This window comes from Bidens hawaiensis, unplaced genomic scaffold (genome assembly GCF_021521415.1).
Source record: "Bidens hawaiensis isolate Kalapana, Puna unplaced genomic scaffold, B.hawaiensis_p1.1 tig00020354_1, whole genome shotgun sequence".
In the NCBI taxonomy this organism is placed as follows: domain Eukaryota; kingdom Viridiplantae; phylum Streptophyta; class Magnoliopsida; order Asterales; family Asteraceae; genus Bidens; species Bidens hawaiensis.
Window position 1 is genome coordinate 5,441 of NW_027493100.1, and position 25,091 is coordinate 30,531.

Consider the following 25,091-nt stretch of genomic DNA (forward strand, 5'->3'; position numbering starts at 1 on the left):
TCTTTAGGATAACCTATAAAGATACATTTAGTGGATCGGACTTCTAATTTGTTTGGGGTGTATTGCTTTACATAAGCTTCACAACCCCAAACTTTTAAGAATGATAGCGATGGAGCCTTTCCATGCCATATTTCAAAAGGTGTCTTCTCCACTTTCTTGGTTGGAGCCATATTCAATATGCGAACAGCGGAAAGTAAAGCATAGCCCCAAAATGATAGAGGTAAAGTGCTTCTAGCCATCATCGATCGAACCATATCTAATAGGGTACGATTTCTCCTTTCAGACACACCATTATGTTGTGGTGTTCCAGGTGGAGTAAGTTGTGAAATAATTCCACAACTCTTAAGATGATCTTGAAAAACACACTTAGGTATTCACCTCCTCTATCACTACGAAGTACTTTGATTGTGGTCTTGAGTTGTCTTTCTACTTCAGTTTTGAAGTCTTTGAACATTTCAAAAGCTTCATCTTTGTGTTTCATTAAGTACACATAACCATATCGACTATAATCGTCAATAAAGGTAATGAAGTATCTTTCACCATTCCTAGTCATTGTCTAAAAGGACCACATACATCCGAATGTATGATACCCAATAATTCTTTTGACCTTTCAAAAGTTTTATTAAAGGGTTGCTTTGTCATTTTGCCTTGTAAACAAGATTCACATACATCAAATGAGTCATACTCATTTGTTTCTAGAATACCACTCTTGCGAAGAGTTTGCATGCGATTCTTGTTTATATGTCCAAGGCGACAATGCCAAAGATAGGAATCACCCAAGTCCTTCTTGAGTTTCTTGGTGCTGACATTGTACATTGAACTACTATGTGACGCACCAATTTGATCTATTTCATATATACCATTCATGGGTATAGCTTTAAAATAAAACATGCCATTCATTAAAACATGAATATCATAATCTATAAATTTAAGATCAAAGCCACATTGTTTTAAAAGGGACACGGAAATAATGTTTCTCCTTAACTTAGGAGCATACAAAACATTCTTCAAAATTACTTCCAAACCACTTGGAAGCTTTAACAAGTAGTCTCCTTGGGCTTGGACTTCAACTCTTGCTCCATTGCCCATAAAGAGACTAATGTCCCCTTTGTTGAGTTGTTTACTTCTTTTGAACCCCTGCAACAAATTGCAAATGTGAGTTCCACATCCGGTATCAAGTACCCATGTATTTGAAGAAATAACATTTAGTTCAATATGTATAGTAAAGATAATACCTGAGGTATGCCCCGCATCCCTCTTATCTTTTAACGCATTGAGATAGGTCGGACAATTCCTTTTCCAATGACCTATCTCTCCACACTCAAAGCATGGATCTTGCGCCGCAACCTTTTGCTTCTTTTCCTTCGGTTTGGTGGGCGTGATGGCTTTCCTCTTTCCCTTTCCTTGGACGTGGCCCTTGCCCTTAGCAACACTTGCTTTGGGGTTGGAGTTATGTCCCCTTTTTCCTTCATTGATTGTTAGAACGGGTAAAACCTTTTTACCCATTCCCGCTTCGGCCGTTCTTAGCATTGCGTGAAGCTCACCAATGCTTTTGTCCCATCCATTCATGTTATAATTCATGACAAAGGTTTCAAACCTTTTGGTCAAAGAGTTGAGGATCAAATCCGTAGCCAACTCATTAGATACGGGACAATTCAACCTACGAAGCTTTTCAATGTAGCTTTTCATCTTTAGGACATAAGATGAGACGCTTTGGGTTTCCTCCATACGACATGCATGAAACGCTCGAACCGTTTCGAAACGTTCCGCTCTAGCTTGTTGAAGGAACATTTCCTTCAATTGAGTTATCATGTCGTATGCCCCATGATGCTCGAAATCCTTTTGGATTTCGGGAATCATAGTCCCCAACATGAGGCAAGAGGCTTGCACCGAATCTTTGGTGTACTTGACCCAATTGTTATACGCCTCCTCATCTTCCACGTTAGGCTCATCGGGAATGGGATCGTCTAAGACATATGATATCTCTTCTTGCTTGAGAACTATTCTCAAGTTGCGATACCAATCCATAAAGTTATTATGGTTTAGACGATCCTTTTCAAGGATGGTTCTTAAGGATAGGTTCCGGGTGTTATGGGTAGAGGTGTTTGCATTGTTAGCGGCCATCTACAAAATTTAACAAAGTTTTATTTTAGTATTATAAACAATTTAATTATTAATACCCTTTTATTCCAGATTTTAAAATAATAATTAAATTCTAGAATCCAACGATAAATCAAACTTCGGTTAGGTGACCTTTATCCCGTTATTTGATTTAACAAGGTAGTCAACCTTGACAATTGCAACCCTTTGCAACTTCTAGAGGTATGGGACCATTCGAAATCCTTATTTCGTGTTGGCATGTTTATCCCATCAACACCATTGGATCTCATGCTTAGGTGACCTTTATCACATGGTTTCCAATTCAAGTCGTCCTACTTGTATAAACATGTAAGATTAACATACAAGTGGTTAGGTGACCTTTATCCCACAAATATGTTAATATTACCCTAAGTATATTAGTTTGCTCAAAATGGTTAGGTGACCTTTATCCCATTTAAAGTTCCCTAATACGTTAAGTGTCATACAAAAGGATGGTGTTAGACTTGTTTCCTTGGTAATAATGAAAAAGGGATTTTTTTTTAAATTTTTCAAATATTCTAGTTGAAAAACATTATGCCATATCCTAACATGCATTTAGAAATATGGCGATTTTGAAAACCAATTTTCAAGGTTCTAGTTATAATAAAACCAATTTTATTATAAGTGAGTGATCGCTTAGTTTTAATAAACCCATTTAATTAAACTAATTGACGCGATATTACCAAGTATATATTAGAACCCGTTTTATGCTTGTTGTCGTTCCTATGTGACGGTTTGGATATCCTAATATCTATCAACCACACATTACATAAAGTAAAACAAACAACCAAGCATACACATGCAAAATATAGTCATAACCGAAAACCGCTAAATTTGACCATACTTGTTAGCCGAAACAAGTATAGGTCATAAGTCACACCTAAGGGACAAAACATGACACAAGGATGTAATGTTGACTCCCACTTGATCTTGCATCCAAATGCTTCAAGTATCCTCTCCAAGTTGTTGTGTTCTTGTTGGGCTTCTTAATGGGCTCCAAACTTCCAAAAGTCTTCTTGGGCCCAAGAGTGAAATTTATGGGCCTAATGGGCTTGAATCCCATGATGGGCCGGTGAGGCCCAACAAGCCCAAAATTTCGGTCCAAGGCCCAAATCCACCAATTCTTGCATCTTCAATTTTTACAACATGTATCCTAATACATATTTTTCTAAAATGAAGAAAATGCAACTAATCTACTTATTACATACCATTTATGAACAAATAAATTACACAAGCCTAAAATTATGAATTATTACAACCATATTGAATAATAAACATAATCAACATACACAAAACAACAATCAACACATCCAAGGTCTAGGTTTCGGTTATGGCACATCCAAACATACCAAATGTTCTAAGCATGCAACCTAAGCAACCAATGCCTAAAATTCACCAAAGAAAAAGCGGCCCCCCCCCCCCCCCAAGAGGCTACGGCCACCACCCCCAAAATTTTTACAATTTTGAAATCTTATCATCCAAATGTTAAATGGTTTCCTAAGATCTTTCCATGCATGTCAAGATCTTACAAAACCATGAGGGGTAAAATCCACCAAATTTTCGGACCTCCCTTTTCACCCATGAAAAACCCGAAATTTATGAACATAAAAGAAGCATAAGTCCTTGTAACCGGCTCTTGATGCCATTGTTGGGTTTTATACAAGATTATCAAAGTTCAAGTTAACCATATTTAACAAGAAAACGCAACGGAAGCTAAGATTTTAAAACAAGTTATGAACATACCAATATGTTAAAACTAAAACCCAAAGAACAAGGATCAAAATTACAAGAACAAAATGCTCACAAAATGTAAATTGTACCTTCTTCTACCTTTAGAAGAACAAGTGGGTTGTTGAAAAAGATGGTGGATGAATGACAAGCCTCCAAAGAAGAAGACCTCAAGAGTGTGATACCCCAAGCTATTTGTGACAATACCAAGTTGTTTGCTAGGATTTATGAACACAAAAACAAGCTCACAAAGCTCTCCCAAAATGCTCAAATGAGCCGTGGGTTTTGAGAGAGTGTGAGAGGATGTTTATTTTTTTTTCACACTTGAATTCAAAAATGGAGAGAGGATCATCTTTGCATGTCTAGTGATTGGAGGTGTATAAAGAGGTTGTCAACACAAAAGGACAAAACCATGATTGGACAAACCTTCCACCCACATGGGGTGGCCGGTTTTGTTATTTTTTTTTTATTTTTTTTTGTGTTTTGTTTTAACCATTTAAAACATCTCCAATTATTTTATAAAACTCATTTTTATAAAATGCACATACATTTATGTAATTATTTAACCAATTAAATAATTAATTTATATAAACAAATTATCCAGATAATTCATTTAAATCCTCAAGTGTGTTTGTTTAGAAAACCAATTTTCTAAACACGTAGTGTTCGGTATTCGTTTAAATGATCAAATCATTAAAAGAATACATTTGGTGTCGTCTAGCTTGTTATTGGGTATGACCCGACTTGGATCAAACACAGTTAGCCACATTAGTATAAGTATGTGTCTCGGGCATACGTAATTTCAACAGTTTTACCATTAAAAACCTTTCAAAATGAAAAAAAACACATTTTTTGATGCTAAACATATGTACTAATCTATATCGTAAACTTTTTTGGTGAATAACACTGATTATGAGGTTTATATCGCCTTTTTACGTTGTAAAACTCGATTTCAAACCCTAATCGAAACCCTATGTTACAAGGCTGGATGATTGATATTCTATGCTTGGTATTGTGTTACTTCATATGTTGATACACTATATAGCTAACCAAGAACCTGGAAACTTGAAAAGAGGGCTTAACTGATTGAAATACGCAAAGGTATTACTCAAAACACTCATTTAGGGGCTGTTTGTGCTTCGATTGTGACGTGCTTGTTGTTAACCTATGTAGATTTTTAGGATATCAGGGATCATATGAATGAGTTCCTTTCCAAATTTGGTATTTTTTCCATAAACGGAGTATATTTGGCGATTCTGTTACCGTTTATTGATGATTTATTGGAAATAATAGCAAAACGGTTGGAAATTATGAATTATTTGTAGAGAACTCAGGATTTTCAATGTAAGATCACACACAAAATTTGGGTCCATTGGAGAACCCTAGATATGGTTTGTATATTCTCGTTTAATCAAGTTTTTACAAACGGATTATGTCCAAAAAGGTATTTTGCTATAGAGTTAAATTTTGGTTATTTTACAGGGATTATATGATGGTATAGTGACTGTTAGGGCATGAATTTTATGCTGAGGATCCTTAATCCTTAACTATCTTATGGATAGATTATCCTTGAGATATGTAACAGATTATAAAGGATCAATGATCCTCGGTGTTATTTGTTTACAAATGATTGCATTTAGTATGGTGATGTGTTAGACAGGTATAACAATTCTAAGACGTACTTACATCAATTAACCTCATGGAGTCTCATCTAGCTGGAGTATGGATCTAGGATCCTCATTCAACGTAGCTAGTAATGGATGATCTCGTGTGAAGATTGATGTGTAAATATCAACAACGGCTCTTAGACTTATTCTCCCGCTTATCTCGCTATTGGACTTCTGTGGCACGTGGTCAAAGTCATGGTAGTGGCTAGTGGAAGACTTGCCGATTAGTAGGAGTTCTGGTTATTTGTATTTTTTATATATTATTGAGTTATGGACGACTATAAACACACATGTACTATCACACACACTAGAGCAAAACCAAATATTCTCTCTATTCATTAGCTTGCATTGTAACATCGATCATAAACTCCAAAACACTTGTAATCACCTTTTACTATTAATAAACTTGACGGTGATAGTTTTTACCGTTCGGGGTTTTTTGTACCGGAGATTACTTTAATCACGTACCATCCGACCAAAGATTACCTTGTTAATCCTTGAACGAAGCAATTCGACCAAAGATTACCTTGTTAGTATTTTACCGAAGTAAAGATTATTGTAATTAAGGGTTTTTTCCCTTGTGATCAAATCCTTGTGTTTATCAAGATATAAGTTATACAACCATTATTAACATGTTAGCACTATACCTCACTTGACAAATTTGGATACATTATCCTTAGTCGATTTTTATCCAAAACGATTTGGTGCCCACCGTGGGGCAATTGGTGCTATAATCCATATTATTCCTATCATTTTCAACCTTTTTATACCCATATCACTATCAATGACCTCTCAATCAACCTCTGCTTCGTCAACCATGTCGTCAACAGTTCCTCTCTCATCAAGAACTTTGCCACCGATGCCTCCGCCAATCACGGGAGCACAACGGACTACTGCTGGAAGCAAGACGCAACTACCAATCTTCCAGAGCTCAAAAACCGCTGCTGCTACGCCAGTGGTCAATACTAACAACGATGTTTCATCTATGTTTTCACAGGTTAAAGCATACATGGAGCAGCAGAACAAGACCAACCAGAGGATCCTTTGTGAGATAGAAGATCTCAAGAAGAACAAGAGGCCAGCAGAGGATCTCACCCCCCTGATGCCCAGAATGCTGGATTTTACCAGTCCAGAATCCATGGATCAGTTCTCACAAGGATCATCAATCCTTCAACAGGGGTCCACGGGTCAACAGGCTCAAGGATCCTCGCTATTTCATCCAGGATCATCTATCCTTCCACAGGGGTCCATGGGTCAACAGGCTCAAGGATCCTCGCCATTTCAGCCAGGATCATCGATCCTTAAACAGAGGTCCATGGGTCAACAGGCTTAAGGATTCTCATATTATCTACAAGGATCAGCCATCCCTCCACCAGGATCCACTGGGGCATATCCTCAAGGATCCTACAGTACCCAGCCTCAAGGATCCTTCTTCCCGAATCAAGGATATGATATCCAGTGTTCCCGGGGTAATACGACCGATCCCCGAGATACCTGAGGGAAGCCACAAGTTATCCAGATTTGCTCCACCTATCTGTGATGCTGAAATCCCGAAGTGGTTCCAAACCCCCAACATGAATACTTACGACGAAACCACTGATCCTGAAGAACATGTATCACAATACAGAGAGAGGATGGAGATCAACCCTATCCCGGAGAGACTCAAGGAAGCTTGCTTATGCAAAAGATTCGGATCCACACTGATAGGATCCGCATTGAAATGGCTGCTAAGTCTTCCTCCCTTTTCAATTACTTCTTTTGCGCAGTTACTTAACTTATTCAACAGTCAATTTTCCTGTAGCAGGAAATTTGAGAAGTTAACTAGTGATCTTTATCGAGTTATCCAACCAAGTGATGAATCCCTTAGGGATTTTTTTACGAGGTTTGGTAGGGAAGCTCTGGAAATTCCTAATCTTGACATGGCTACTACTGTTGAGGCCTTCAAGATGGGACTTCAGAGGGGCTCCCCTTTTTATGATAATCTTGTGATGACTCCTTGTAGGTCTCTGGATGAAGTAAGGAACAGAGCACTAAGATTTATACGGTTGGAAGATGACAAGAGGATCCAGGATCGTCTAGGGAATCAAACAAAACAAGAATTCCCTGACAACAACACAAAGCCATATAACAAGTTCAACAACCAGAACGTACGAGCAGTTGAAGAAGGAGAGGATGATGAAGATTATCGATGCATCTCCGAGTATTGTTTCTCCGTAGATACCCATGGCTTGATTTGCCCCATGAAGGATCTAGGAGAGAAAGCAAGATGGCCCCGAAGGAACGAGAAGACGACTGCCTTCAAAGACAAGTCTAAGTGGTGTGCCTTTCACGAAGACTTTGGCCACACAACAGACGAATGCATCGGCTTGAGAAGGGAAATTGGATACCTCCTGAGCAAGGGTCACTTTAAAGAACTCTTGGGAAGGAAAAAATCCAGGATCCAGGATCCCGAAGATCTTCCACAAAAAGTGACGCCGCCACCACCAGACGCTCATGTGATCAACTTTGTCTCTAGAGACTACTAAATGTTTCAAGATTCGTGTGCCATAGAAGAAAAGCCCAGAAAAGAATTCGAGTTGGACGATGAAAGAATACCGCTTATCCCCATTACTCGAGTGACTGATCGGAGAGTCTTCTTCGACTCAAAGATCCAGGATCCTCAGAAGGATGAGCTGGATGTCCGAATGGTGAATTTCATCTCTAGAGGTTCAGACATTTGTGGAACTTCCTTCTCTGCAGCAAAAAGACTTTCCAAAGAACTCAAGATGGATAACGGAGACCAACCGATAGTATCCACTACCTTAACAACAGATAAAAGGATATTTTCGACGAGGAAGATAAACTAAACATCCAGGATCCTCATCATGATGGTTTGATCATTACTTTATTTATCGCTAACCATTATGTACGCAGGATCCTAGTAGACGGAGGGAGCTCAGTCAACATTATCCAGCATGATGTCCTCAAAAAGATGAACATACCGGACTCAGAGATCATTCCTAGGACATCAGTGCTAGTCGGTTTTAGTGGTGAAACCAAGAAGACATTGGGGGACATCAACCTCCCAATTTATATCGAAGGGTTAAATTTATTCCAGAAATTTTGTGTTATTGATAACCTTTCTTGTTGCAATGTTATTTTAGGTAGGCCCTGGCTGCATGGAATGAAGGCAGTAGCCTCAACGTATCACAAATGCATCAAACTGCCTACCCCTTGGGGAGCCCATTGGGGAGTTGTGAAGATAGTTGGTGACCAAGCGGAGGCCAGGAACTATTATTCTTCATCAATGAAGCCAACAGCCAAACAAACTATAGCATAGCAACTACAACAACATCCTAGGGACGTGCTGGAAGCTCGGGAGAAAGACCTTAAAGAAGTATCATTGGACCCTGAGGATTCAGAGATAAAGGTGTTCCTAGGATCCAGTATCCCCAGCAAAATCGAGGAGGATTTAGTATCCTTCTTGGGACAAAGAAAATCTACCTTCTCCTTCAAGCACTCAGACATGGCAAGTATTTCAAAAGAGGTAATCACTCACAAACTAGGCCTTGATTTATCTATTAAACTGTCCATCAGAAGCGAAGAAAATTCGCTCCTGAGAGGAACAAGATCATACAAGAAGAAGTTGAAAAACTTCTTAAGGCCGGTATGATCAGAGAGGTTCAAAAAAGAATGGAAAGTGGAGGGTGTGTGTCGATTTTACCGATTTAAACAAGGCATGCCCCAAGGATCCTTTCCCATTAACACATATAGATTCCATGGTGGATGCAACGACAGGACATGAAATGCTTACCTTTATGGATGCTTCCTATGGATACCAACAAATTCAGATGGAACCATCTGATCAAGAGGATACATCATTCATGACTCCTACCAGCATATACTGTTATACTGCTATGCCGTTTGGACTAAGAAATGCAAAGGAAACGTACCAAAGACTAGTCAACATGATGTTCAAGAATCAGTTAGGTAAGGCTATAGAGGTCTACATAGATGATATGGTGGTGAAGTGAAAGAGAGATGAGGATCACCTCAGAGATCTTGAAGAAGCATTCAATATCCTTGACCAATATAACATGAAATTGAATCCGACAAAATGCCACTTTGGTGTTAAGGCTGGAAAATTTCTGGGATATATGGTGACTAAAAGAGGAATTGAAGCAAACCCCGAGCAGATTGAAGCCATCCTCAATTTAAAGTCTCATGCAAACGCAAAAGATGTCCAAAGGCTCACAGGAAGAATAGCCGCTCTCAACAGGTTCATCTCAAGATCCTCCGAAAAGTGCAAGGACTTCTATGATATCCTTAGGAAGAATAAGAAGTTTGAGTGGAAGGAAAAGCACGAGGATACGCTTAAGGTCTTGAAGGATTACTTATCCACGGCTCCAGCTTTAATGAAACTTGTGGATGGAGAATCCTTGTATCTGTATTTAGCTGTCTCGGGAAATGCAGTGAGTGCCGTCTTAGTAAAGGATCATAAAGGTGAACAACATCCCGTTTACTATGTAAGTAAAAGTCTTCTAGATGCATAAGCCAGGTATTCTCATTTAGAAAAGTTAATTCTTGCACTCATTATGGCTTCTACTAAATTGAGACATTATTTTGAAACTCACCCTATTATTTTGAGAACTAATTAATATGTGAAGAATGTTCTTAGAAAACCAGAGTTACCAGGTAGAATGGCCAAGTGGGCTGTGAAGTTCAGTGCATATGATATCCAATACGAGCCGAGAACAACAATCAAGTCTCAAGCACTGGTGGACTTTGTGGCTGATTTCACTAGTGACCTACAGAAAGAAGCTGACTTGGAGGTCCAACAACTAGAGAAGACCCAGGATCCTTGGATACTCTTCACTGAAGGCGCTTCTAATGTAAGAGGAATAGGATTGGGGATCCTACTAAAATCGCCACAGGGGGACATATTACCCCAGTCTATAGCCAGTGAGTTTTAAGCAACAAACAATGAAGCAGAATACGAGACTTTGATCACAGGTTTGCAATTAGCAAAATGCATGAGGATCAGGTATCTTAAAGTATATATATAGATTCATTGTTGATTGCTAACCACTTTAATGGCTCATATGCTGTTAAAGGAGAAAAACTAATCAAATATTTAGATGTTGTGAAGGAACTAGCAAAATCCTTCGAACTGTTTAGTATTATGCAGGTACCAAGAGAAGAAAATGCCGGGGCAGATGCTTTGGCAAATCTAGCCTCATCTCTGAAAATTCCAGAAGATACAAAGATTCCAATCATTCATGTTCTCTCACCAGCAATAGGAGAACAAGAAGTTGGAGAGATAACAAATGACAAAGAAATTGTAGTCTGGGATCCATTATCCTCAAATAACCGAGAATCATGGATCCTTCCGCTCAAGAAGTACATTCAAACAGGAGAGATTCCAACTACCGATAATCTCAAATCCTTCACACTCAAGGTATCACAATACATTTTATTAGATGATATGCTATACAGAAAATCTCTTGCAGGTCCATACTTAAGGTGCATCGAGGATCCTAAAATCCAAGAAGTACTTAAAGACTTTCACGAAGGAGATTGCGGAAACCACACAAGAGGAAGGGCATTATTCTCCAGGATACTTAGAACAGGGTACTTCTGGCCAACAATGAAGAAGGATTCAGTTGAGTACTCGAAGAAGTGTGATGCCTGCCAAAGGCATGCAAATATCCTTCATCAACCAGCAGAACCAATGTATCCTATATCCTCTTCATGGCCTTTCATGAAATAGGGAATGGGCATTGTTGGGAAGCTACCAAAGGCACCAGGTGGAAAGGTCTTTATGCTTGCCATGACGGACTACTTCTCTAAATGGATTGAAGCAGAAGCATTCGTACAAGTACGAGAAAGGGAAGTTATATCTTTTATTAAAAGGAATATTATAACTAGATTTGCATTCCTTCTGAGATTATATGTGATAATGGTTCCCATTTTATTGGGAAAAGAACAACTAACTTTTGTGACAGCTGGGGCATAAAGATGATTACTTCAATACCAGTGCATCCTCGAGCTAATGATCAAGAGGAGTCTAGCAACAAAATCATCATCAACAATTTAAAGAAGAAGCTAGGATCCAAGAAGGGAAAATGGGCCGAAGAACTACCATATGTTCTTTTGGCCTACAGGACAACACCTAAGAATGCAACAGGCCAAACACCTTTTTCGTTGGTATTTGGATCAGAAACAGTGATCCCTACAGAGATGGTGGTTCCTATAGCAAGAACGAGCATCCGTGATCCTGAAGCCAAAAAGGAAATCCTTCTTGAAGACTTGGATACTATTGAAGAACTCAGAGACCTAGCCAAAATCAGATGGCAGCTTATCAACAAAGGGTAGCTGTGGAATACAACAAGAATATAAGGATCAGAAGATTTCAAGAAGGAGATATAGTTTTGAGGAAAGCCTTCCAAAATACTACCAATCCGGTTGATGGAAATTTAGCACCCAAATGGGAAGGACCTTATTAGATCGGGTCGGAAGCAGGAAATGGGGCATATCATTTGCTCACAATGGAAGGCAATAGATTACCAAGAGCATGGAATGCTATCCACCTCAAGAAGTATTTTTTTTTTCTGATCAGGATCCAGTATCCTGAGTGGATATATTATCCTTAAAGGATCAAGGATCCCCGAAATTGGTAATATCTATCCGATTACTTATCCTTTTCAATTTCTTATTACCAAATTAAGGATAACGTATTCTTAACATTTTATCATTTCCAAGTTTTAAGTATCAATGCAGGGTTATAATAATATGTTCGATGATCAAGAGGTTGGCCACCTCTCCTTTACATTCAAGGTACTATCCTATTTCCCTTGGCCTAGCCCACGTTTGGGTATGACCCCCGATGGTCATATCCTCTAAGGTTTAAAGGTTTTCACCTTTATTATAAATAGAGTTTCTACACTCTCGCCTGGAGCGCACGCTATCCAACGTATAGTCCGGGGCAGCGGGACCAGTACACGCTTAGTGGCTGACAATTTCGTTGTTTTCGGCTATTTGGAGGATCCTACGAATTATGGTAGACGTACCATACCACCGGTTTATAACGTTTTCATGTTATCTCAAGACAAAGGTTTCTAACATTTTCATGTTAGCTAAGGTTTATTACGTTTTCACGTAATCTTTGTTTGGGCTAAATCCCGGGTTGGGCGACTCCCCAGTTAACACTCGTATGTGGGCTTGTCCCCAGTTTAACACCAGATTACACGGGCTTGTCCCCAGATTACACGGGCTTATCCCCAGTTGCACGGGCTTGTCCCCAGCTTAATGGGTTTAATCCCACTAACACTATGAGTTGTTTGCAATAGATTTTCTAAGTTCATTGTGAGGATTAAAATTCTAAGGATCCAGAATCCTAAAGTTATTCCTTTAAGGATCACTGAGAGTTCAGTACTTATGGTAACATAGGTCTACCTAGACCTTCTGGTATGGTCTCTATTAATGAATTTATGTATTATCTTAGTTGCAATAATTTTGGATATTTCAAGTTAGAAAGTTACTCCTTTAAAGATATTTTATTACTAAAATCTTTTACCTGTTTTTAAGGATACTTTATCCTAAAATTTGTGCTTTAAGGATGTTCTTTTATATAACGTTTATCATCTTTTAAGGATACCTTATCCTACTGTTCGTTCTTTAAGGATATTCCATCCTAAGTAATTTTCGTAAGGATCTTTTATCCTATAATCTTTAACCTAAGATTATTTTTCAAAACTATTAATAACGCTAAAGTTATATATAATAAACTTTTAGAAATAAACAACAGGCAAAGAGTTAAAAGATTTATATTAATTAAAATAAGCCACATGGACTTATCCAAAATTCTTAACCCGGACTTCACCATGCAAGAGATGGACCATCCATCCGGGTTAAGTGAGTACTACTAACAATTCATAAGTGCAGGAAAATTAAAAGACAGGGGCAACAAAGGCTTCATCCCCACAAACAGAGGATCCCTCCACCTTTGTCACCCCCGCAAATTGTCTCAAGGATCATGGATCCTTTACCCTAGTTACTACTGTTTATTACAGACCACAGTAATTATTCATAAAAACATCATAAAATCAAAATAAAACGGGCTTGGGCCTTGTCTTCTGTATCCTTCATCGCCCGTTCATGCGTTTTCTTCCACCTCCATCGTTGCCTCATTTCCTCCTTCAGCTTCATCCTGACCCTTCACACTGCTTGTCCCTTCTTCACCTGCATCAACCATCATACCTTCAGCTTCATCCTCGCCTCCACCCAAGTTGATCAAAGCTTGCTTCCACTCTTTGATTTCCCATGAACGTTTGTCAAAGGTTGGATCATTGGCTTCAGTCACCAGTTTGATCCTAGCCTCGAGGACCGACTTAGCCGCCCAAACCTTTGCCTCTTCGGTGGCTTGAGTGATCTCGTCCTGCATATTGACTGCAAGTATGGAAGCACGATCTTTCTGCCTACCTCTTCTCCTTGGTCATTTTGGAGAGGGCTTTATCCTTAGCAGCAGCCATAGATCTCATTCTCTCCAACACTCTTCTCATAATGGCTTCGGGCAGAAGTGATGGCCTATGAGAGAAAACAGGATAAGCATAGAAGGATACATGGATAATAAAGATTGACAAGAATAAAGGATCCTTACAGTAGAAAGCGTTTCCAGAATATGCTTTTCGGCATCAAAGGGGTTCTCTAGATCTGAACTCTTCTTCCTCTTAGTCCCTGACTTGGCTCGAGTTGTGACCGGACGAGGTTCGGACGTAGGGGTTGATTTTGGGCTCTTTTTCTTGGTGAACATGCAGTCGATATCCTTAAGGGAGAACTTGGAATTAGACTTTCCTGATTTCGGAGCGCCTGTAAACAGCAAATAACAGATAAGTTTTCAACTATAACACTTTTTAATACTAAAAATTGTTACTCTTACTTGACATGATTGACTCTGAGTTTGATCCTTGAAAAGCTTCAATAAACTTGGCTTGAAAGGTTCTAATTGCAAGATCCAGTGATAAGAACTTCTTGACTCTATCTTCGACTCTAGGAAGATCAGACAGCAAATCGAAATTTTCAACTACACAAGCAATGAAAATTATTAGCAGAAGAATAAAGTATCCTACCTTGGTTAGCTAAGGATCTTAGATCCTACCCTTTGGTATCCACTTTTTGGGAAGGTTAGTTCCACCCGGAATGGAATCCCTTCTTACAAAGAAAAATTGGTTTTTCTAGAGGGTACCATTAAGGGTGACTTTGAAAATAGGAATTTTTGGTAAGGTTTCGACTTGAAGACGAAGAGTTTGGAACCATGGGTAACAAGATTGTACAGGTATGCTAATTCTGCTAAGCCAGTATGAAGGGTTCTCCACAACATCGACATGGTCTGGATATAGCTAATTCTCGTTAGGGTGAAGAACCTTTGGGTGAAATCGGGAAAAGGATACTTGTAACCTATCAAAAATAGTTGGGCCGGAAAGCAAACCCAGTTTTTTGAGATACTATCGCTACGGGCTGTAGAGTCGAAGGGTCGGAAAAATGTATCGGCTGGAAAGTGTGATCGAATTTCATCGATTTCCGGATCTGTGAATTTACAGACCTGGAAGAGGGGGCTTGGAGGATTCCTTGTGGATAAAGATCATCGGGGTCGATATGGTTGAAAGAAGAAGACGAAGAGGGTACAGAAATACTCGACATGCTGAAAGAAAATAAACAAGAGGAAAGAAGGATACCTGAGAAACGCCTGGATCTGTGGTTATAAAAGAGTTATAATCATCGCATATATAGGCGGCGTATAATTATGGGTTGTAGATATTAAACCGCCTGACACACGTCTAATCGCCTTCTTTTTTGCAGGGATTTGAAATTCAAAATAACAGCTGTTTTACACAATCACCCGTCATTTTGGGGGCAATTGTTAGGGCATGAATTTTATGCTGAGGATCCTTAATCCTTAACTATATTATGGATAGATTATCTTTGAGATATGTAACAGATTATAAAGGATCCATGATCCTCGGTATTATTTGTTTACCAATGATTGCATTTAGTATGGTGATGTGTTAGACATGTATAACAATTCTAAGACGTACTTACATCAATTATCCTCATGGAGTCTCATCTAGCTGGAGTATGGATCTAGGATCCTCATTCAACGTAGCTAGTAATGGATGATCTCGTGTGAAGATTGATGTGTAAATACCAACAACATCTCTTAGACTTATTCTCCCGCTTATCTCGCTATTGGACTTCTGTGGCACGTGGTCAAAGTCATGGGAGTGGCTAGTGGAAGACTTGCGGATTAGTAGGAGTTCTTGTTATTTGTATTTTTTATATATTATCGAGTTATGGACGACTAGAAACACACATGTACTATCACACACACTAGAGCAGAACCAAATATTCTCTCTATTCACTAGCTTGCATTGTAACGTCGATCATAAACTCCAAAACACTTGTAATCACCTTTTACTATTAATAAACTTGACGGTGATAGTTTTCACCGTCCGGGGGTTTTTATGCCAGAGTTTACTATAATCACGTACCATCTGACTTGTTAATCTTTGACCGAAGCAATTCGACCAAAGATTACCTTGTTAGTTTTTGACCGAAGTAAAGATTATCGTAATTAAGGGTTTTTTCCCTCGTGATCAAATCCTTGTGTTCATCAAGATCTCAGTTATACAACCATTATTATCGTGTTAGCACTATACCTCACTTGAAAGATTTGGATACATTATCCTTAGACGATTTTTATTCAAAACAGTGACCAATCAGAAAAATAATCGGATTTTTCGGGTACCGTTTGATACAAACAGAGGATTTATCGGTTAAATATAACATATAAAATGAATTTTTATAAATAAATAAGTTTAATAATTCTGAAAATATTTTTATAAAAGTCTACACATTTTAATTAGTAAGTGTAAAAATTCTCATAAATTTATCTCATTTAAGTAAAAAGTTATAATAATTTAAAGATTTATAAATATAAGTTTTGATAAAACCGACAGCATTATGTTTAACAAACTGACTGGTATATCTAATTAAAAGTGGCCAATTATTGTAGTTTTGAATAATTTTAGTAAAAACAAACTTTTTACAATATATCCGGACAATTCGGGTGAATTGTACGCGTTTTGTACAATCAAATTCGTATAAAAACGAAAACTGTAGTTAATCCGGGCATCTAAACCTTAAATTTCTTTTAGAAGTCGAATCATTTTATCAAAAAACACAGTTATTTAGGTTTGTGTAATCTTACATATTTCCAAAATGCGTGAACGACCAAGTTGGTCAGGTACGCAAAACGGTGAAACTGAGCCAAAACTGATTTTGAATATTAGACATTGTACAACGTCACACTCAAACACTTCTAACATTATCTGGGCGTCACAGCTGTACCCAGACTAGATCTATAGCCCAATTCAGTTTAATGACTGTACCAGCATTAACAGTACAATACCGATTATAGAATTCAAGCTATAACCGGGTAATACTACTTACACCCGTGGATTATTGATATTATACTACGATAAGGTGAGTTTCATGACCCCATTTTTTAAAACTGTTTTACGAACTTTCGGGGTGGAAAGCATGTTTATATATATATATATATATATATATATATATATATATATATATATCTGGAAACATGTTATGATGTGAATTGTAAAAGTGCTAATACTTGAAAGTCCCCACAACCATGAGTAATTAATCTTGAACCGGTGGCATATGAATAGTACTATTGGTTTGACAATCCCAACTGACAGGGTCGGAGGGGTATGCCGGGACACGTTATACAATTGCACATGAGCATATAAATATGTTGTATGATACTATATGGTGTTAGACATAGTACACAGTAGGGGCATGTGGTAGTTGGGACCACGAGGAGTGTGTGGGCAGTGGAGGCCACGTAGTAAAAGTACATCAAAGGTTCACTTGTGGCTTTGTACAATTACATCACATATATACATACATATTGTTAATACTATGTTTACGTATACCGATTTCCTGTAAACTTGTGAAACTCTCCAACTATTCATAATTGACCCGTTTTAACATGCTTCTCAGGTATACCAAAGTTGGAATTATATGCTTATGTGCTATGTGTTCGAGCGATGAATAGTAACGTTGTAGATAGATGCAAGTATATTGTTATAGAATAAAGTGGATTAAAGAACTGGTTATGTTCAGTAACCCTTAGTTTGTAATCGTAGTTAAAACAATGTAACATGATGTAAATTAGTTTGTTACTTTTTTTTATAAACAATGTGGTTGATACCAGAGATGTCTGTTACAATCCCGTATTATGCTTCCACATTTGCTTAGTCGTGGTGTGACAAAATAACTTGAACCTTTGCGAGGGTGGAGCTAACACCCCTCCGATGCTTAAGTCAGAAATGAGTTTCAAGAATAATAATAAAAATAATTGAAATCGTAAAGTTAGAATACATATCATTTCAAGTTCTATATAAAATTCTAACTTACCAAAGTAGAGTTGTAGGTGAACAACAATCCAGGATCTTGGCAGGATCCTGCCTTCCATAGTAGATAGTTGATATGCTCATTTTCCTGCCTCAACCTGGATCTTGTTGTGACAACTGCCCAAATCCGACCCGACCCAGGTACCCGTTTTCGGATCCGATTTTAAGATTTAAAATTTGATTATAATCTTTATAAATTTATCAAATATATATATATTACTAATAATAATAATGATAATAATAATAATTCCTTTCCGCCGTCCCGCCCCTTTTCTCTCTTGTCGCCGTCCCGCCCCTCTGCTTAACCCTTAAGCCTTGAACCCCTTTTTCTCTTAACTCTTTGCTTGTCCTTTGGTTCTTCCCGCGTAAGGATGTCTGCGCAGCTCCACGCGCTAGACTCCTTACAAGGAAGCCTGCGTGAAGACCAGCTGTTCCTGCGATTCGCGAGGCGAACTGTTCCCGCGGCGCGCAAAGGATTGTAGTTCTTCCCGCGGCGCGCAAAGGATTGTAGTTCTTCCCGCGGCGCGCTAAGGATTGTTCTGTCTGCCTTCGCCCTCGCGCACTCAAGCCTTCTCGCGCTAGACACTTAAGTCTTTTCTCCAGTTTAAGCCAGCCTGTATGCTTTTGAAATATCTTATCTTCTGTGCTATACCTGCCAAGGTATGGGCACAGTAGGCCAGATCTGACATCTGTCCGAAAAGTCACTTTCGGCGCAGCTTGCTTACCAACCCTCTTGGTTGTTAGAAAAAGTAACTGGCATAATCTTTTAAAATCTTCTTTTCCATGTCTTGAACAGTACTTTGACTGACCCCTCCCATGCTATGAACAGTAACCTGTCAGCCTTCCCCATCCCCTGCAGCTGCCACCATATCTCTTGCTTTTGATATCTTTTGCTTTGATTTGATAAGATCTTTTTCCCCAATTCAAGGGATGTGTTCCCTAGGGTTTTCCTATAAATAAAACTAATTTCTTAGATAATTAAACACTACACTCAAACACTTAAACACTCCCCAAAATCTTTCTCCCTTACTCTCAGCCGAAGATCCTCAGCGACGCCTCCAACTCCCCTCTTTGCAATCCGTCTTCTCTTCTTTTCTGCCCAGAAATATCGGTAAATAAATAATATATAATTTTTTTTAAAATAATTTGTTTAAGTGACTTACATATATTCAAGACACAAAAACCAATCGCTAAGCCAATAACCTCTTATTTATAGGTTAACTTTCGCTTGTTTAAAAGTTGGTTCTTGCATTATCTTTCAACGCACCTTTTACAAGTGAGTAATCTCGTACCTAATCCCCTTTTATTTTTAACGTTTTGGGATGTTCATGTGTTCGTACAACTTGAGTCTTAAACTTGTTTATGAAATTATGTGCGCAAAACCCATGTGTTATGGACGTTTACTAGTGTTGTATATCTGTATGTGTTGATCATTAACCGCTTTGATCGGCCTATTCCGAAGTTTTCATGGATCCATTAGATAAACACGGGAGACCTATTGTTACGATTTTCTTGGTTTGTTTGCACATACACGAATGATTATTTGTTTTTGCTCGATTTGGAGCACGCTATGAACTATGAGCTATGATCTATTTAGGCTTGATCACAATCTGTTTACACACTATGTTGAACACCAGTTATACACATGTTGCGCGCAGTGCTTTGTTATTATCTATTTATATCTATTAAACTTGATTTCTCACCGACACGCAAGTGTTGACGTTTTATTTTAACACATGTTCAGGTTTGCTGTAGCTGCTTTTGGAAACTCGAGGACACGTAGGATGTTTTCTTTTACTTTGGACCTAGTTTAAAATATAACAAGACAAATTTATGTATTTGAATATTATGAGTTATGATATGTGATTTATGTTACTTTATGGTGTGTTATGCGCATGCGCAATGAAATGTATTTATTAAATATTGACACCCAAATAGTGTCACGAGTAATGAAACAATTCGTAGCGCCCCGATGTATAATCCGCCATCGGTCGGGGTGTTACAGATTGGTATCAGAGCTCCGTGACTTTAGGATTAGGTGGTTAGACGTAACGACCTAGACTACCTAAGAGTCCCTTCTCGCGCATGAGAAAAATCTCATGATTGCGCGCTAATTGTTAATTACTCGATATTTATAAAATATGCTTGCGCATACGCAGCACATGATTTCATATTTTATCCGCGATCTTTCGATTTTTATTGTTAAATTTCAATTCGTTTCTTTACTTACATATTCGTTTGTTGTTGGGACTTAACATTGAAAATCCGAAAAGTCATGGTGATACATGAATAGTTGATTTTCAATCCCCATTAACTTTATGTTCTAAAATTGAAGATTTGAAAAGTCATGGTGATACATGAATTGTCAACCTCCAATACTCATTTACTCGTATATTTTAAATTGAAGATTTGAAAAGTCATGGTGATGCATGAATTGTCGATTTTCAATTCGAATTCATTACCTGTATTAAGTTTGCATTTAAATTCATATTTTACTTCAAAATTTGATAGCATTTAACTCCGCGAAACAAGCTTTACAATGATATACTTTGCGCTAAAACGATTTCCCATACCAAGAAATTAACAAAAACTAAAACTTTTATAGAATGCCTCCGCTATCAGCTCGCCGTCATCAGAGGAGAGAAGCCTCGCGCAGACGTATGCAGCGTCGTTCCCAGGAAATGGCCGCCGCAATAGCCCAAGCCTTAAATCAAAATAATACCAACCCCTCCGGATACAATATTAAGTCCTTTAATGCGGGTAACCCTCCGAAATTCACAGGGCTCGAAGGAGCCACCGTAATGCTCCAATGGCTCGAGAAAATTGAGAACACCTTCCTCCATACACATTGCCCTCCAGACCGACGAACCTTATACGCCTCAAGTGTCCTGGAATCAAGGGCGCTTACATGGTGGAACGGAGTAGGTCACGCGCTTGGCGCAGAGGCTGCTTCTAGCATGCCCTGGGAGGAATTCAAGGATCTTTTGACTCGAGAATTCTGCCTTCCCAACGAAGTAAAGCGCCTTGAGGAGGAATTTTGGAACTTGAAACAGTACAGTGGCGAAGCGCGCGAGTACGCTACGCGCTTTCACGAACTAAGTTTGCTTTTCCCGCACCTAGTTACCCCTTCCCGTCGCGCCATCGAAAAGTTTCTTGGGGGTCTCCCTATGGAAATTCAAGATTCTGTATGGGCCAGGAACCCAGTAACCCTCTCTGACGCCATCGAGTTGGCCGCTGTGCTCAGCGACAACCATGTCAGGGCAGGAACCCTGTTCCTGCGGGGAGCCGAGAAGACCAAACTCACCAAGACTGTCCCAGAACCAACAGAAACCAAGCCAGAACCCTCAAACCGTAACAACCTCAAACGCAAACACAAACCCAATCATCAAGCCTACGCGCTTACCAACCCGCTCATTGTCCAGCAACCCGCCTACCAACCTCCAGTACACGCTCCTAACCCACTGTCAACCTACCCAACACCCCCTGTAGTCCATAACTATGCCTTAACCAATTTCGCGCTCCCTGCCCCGTAAACTAAGAAACCTTACACAGGAAACCAACCCTTTTGCCCAACCTGTAAACTTCATCACCCAACTCAAGCCCCGTGTCGACAACGCAACCGATGTGGCCGTATTGGTCACACTGCTGAGTACTGTAGAGTCCTTCCCGCCAACCCAATCGCGCAAACACCACCAACCTACCCGCAAAACCCACAATCAACATACCATAATCCACGACCCAGGTCGTGCTATAACTGCGGTGACCCCAGTCATTTCCGGAACGCGTGCCCGAGACTGCAAGTACAAATTACGCAAGCTAATCCGGTTAACCAAATTTCAAACCAAGTGGCGCGCGGACGAGCTTTTAATATAACCGCGCACCAAGCGCAAGCGAATAATGACATGGTTAATGGTACATTTTTACTTAACGGACAATATGCATCTATACTTTTTGATACTGGCGCCGATAGGAGTTTTATTTCTCGCGCATTTGAACAAAAACTTGCGCGACCGCGAATAAACTTAAACGGAAACTTTACAGTTGAAATGGCTAACGGTGAAACAATTATAATAAACTCCGTGATCAAAGATTGCACGCTTAACCTTAATGAACACGATTTTCTAATCGACCTCATTCCCATGCCTCTTGGAAGTTTTGATGTTATTATTGGTATGGACTGGCTCTCGCAAAATCGCGCCGAAGTAATCTACGCCAAGAAATCGATTCGCATTCCTCGGGAAAATGGTCAAGATCTTCATATCTACGGCGAGAAACCATCTAACGGTCTTAAACTTATGTCATGCACTGAAGCCCGAAGACTTTTACGAAAGAAATGTGTCGCGTTCTTAGCTCATGTGGTCAAACCCGATGAAGGAAAGAAGAAACTTCATGAAATCCCCATCGTGCGTGACTTTCCTGAAGTCTTTCCCGAAGATCTTTCTGGTTTACCTCCCGCTCGGGAAGTCGAGTTTCGTGTTGATCTTGTTCCTGGTGCATCCCCCGTAGCCAAATCTCCTTATCGACTTGCACCCGCTGAAATGCAAGAATTAGCAAGTCAACTTCAAGAGTTGACCGATAAAGGATTCATTCACCCTAGCTCTTCGCCGTGGGGTGCTCCGGTTTTGTTCGTTAAAAAGAAAGACGGTTCGTTTCGCATGTGTATCGATTACCGCGAGCTGAACAAGCTCACCATTAAGAACCGGTACCCCTTACCGCGTATTGACGACCTCTTTGACCAACTCCAAGGTGCCTCTTGTTTCTCCAAAATCGATCTCCGTTCTGGCTATCACCAGTTGCGTATCCGCGAAGAAGATATTCCCAAATCTGCCTTTCGAACCCGCTACGGTCATTTTGAATTCTTGGTCATGCCCTTCGGTTTAACCAACGCACCCGCTGTCTTCATGGATCTAATGAACCGGGTGTGTAGGCCTTTCTTGGACCAATTCGTGATCGTGTTTATCGATGACGTTTTGGTATATTCCAAAACCAAGGCCGAGCATGAATAACATCTTCTGTTGGTGTTGCAAAAGCTTCGAACCGAACAACTCTATGCCAAACTCTCCAAGTGTGAGTTTTGGTCTGACGAAGTACAGTTTCTTGGTCATGTTGTAAACAAGATGGGTATTCATGTCGACCCATCCAAAATTGAAGCAATCAAGCACTGGATTACACCGACCACTCCTACCGAAATCCGTTCCTTTTTGGGCTTAGCTGGTTACTACCGGCGATTCATTTCGAACTTCTCAAAAATCGCCTTGCCTTTAACAGCATTAACGCACAAAGGCAAACCGTATATTTGGGGCTCGAAGCAAGAAGAAGCCTTTCAAACGCTCAAGCGAAAGTTGTACGAAGCTCCTGTTCTAACGTTACCAGAGGGTACTGACGACCTTGTCGTTTATTGTGATGCCTCCAACCAAGGTCTCGGTTGTGTACTTATGCAACGAGGCAAGGTTATCGCTTACGCGTCAAGGCAACTCAAAATTCATGAAAAGAATTATACGACTCACGACCTCGAACTTGGCGCAGTTGTATTTGCCTTAAAAATCTGACACTACCTCTATGGTACTAAGTGCATCATTTACACCGACCATAAAAGCCTTCAGCACATTTTTGATCAAAAGGAACTTAACATGAGACAACGCCGATGGAACGAACTCATCAGCGATTACGATTGTGAGATCCGATATCACCCTGGAAAGGCTAATGTGGTAGCCGATGCGCTCAGCCGCAAACCCAGTCAACTCAACTGTATTTTGCCGCGCACGCAGCTTCACTTCGCGCCGATCCAAAGCAATCTTGAATCGCGCATTCGCGACGCGCAGCGCGCATCGATCAGCAAAGGCAACCTACGCGCCGAGTTAGCGTGTGGTGCGGAAGCGCATCTAGTCCCTAACCTGAATGGAACTCTCTGTTATCTCAATCGCATCTGGATTCCCAATGATGAGATTCTTCGCACTGACATACTGAGTGAAGCGCACAAAACTCGATATTCCATTCATCCTGGCGCTGACAAAATGTACAAAGATTTGCGCCTTACTTATTGGTGGCCCGGTATGAAAAAGGATATTGCTGTGTTCGTAGCTAAATGCCTAACTTGTTCTAAGGTAAAAGCTGAACATCAACGCCCATCTGGTTTGCTCGAACAACTAGAAATTCCTACGTGGAAATGGGAAAGTATAGCAATGGACTTTATCACCAAGTTACCCTCGACCGCAAGCAAACATGATAGCATTTGGGTAATAGTGGATCGATTGACCAAGTCTGCCCACTTTCTGCCCATTCGTGAAACCTACCGTGTTGAACAACTTGCGCATCTATATGTCAAAGAAATTGTCTGCCGTCATGGTACTCCCTTGAGCATCATATCCGATCGCGATGGCCGTTTTATATCTCGCTTTTGGAAATCTCTCCAATCTGCATTAGGAACTCGTTTGGACATGAGTACTGCATATCATCCTCAGACTGACGGACAGTCTGAGCGAACCATCCAAACCCTTGAGGAGCTTCGATCTTGTGTTCTTGATTTTGGGGGTAATTGGGATTCACACCTACCTCTGATCGAGTTCTCTTATAATAACAGCTATCATTCCAGCATCGGTATGGCCCCATTTGAAGCACTTTACGGTCGAAAGTGCCGCTCACCGATTTGTTGGAACGAAGTGGGTGAAGTTCAAATCACAGGACCCGAACTAGTTCAAGAGACAACCGATAAAATCGCCAAGATCCGTGATCATCTGCTGACTGCCAGAAGCCGATAGAAGAGTTACGCAGATCGCAGGCGGAAGCCTCTCGAATTTCTAGTTGGTGATCTTGTTCTCCTCAAAGTGTCGCCCTGGAAGGGTGTTGTCCGCTTTGGGAAGAAAGGTAAGCTTGCACCTCGTTATGTTGGTCCGTTCAAGATTCTTGCGAGAGTGGGAAAGGTTGCCTACAAACTGGACCTGCCGCCCGCGCTCAGCAATGTGCATCCAACGTTCCATGTATCCAATCTCAAGAAATGTTTAGCTGACGAGAACCTCCACATACCACTTGATGAAGTTCAAGTTGATGAGTCTATGCATTTCGTTGAGAAGCCTGTTGAGATTATGGA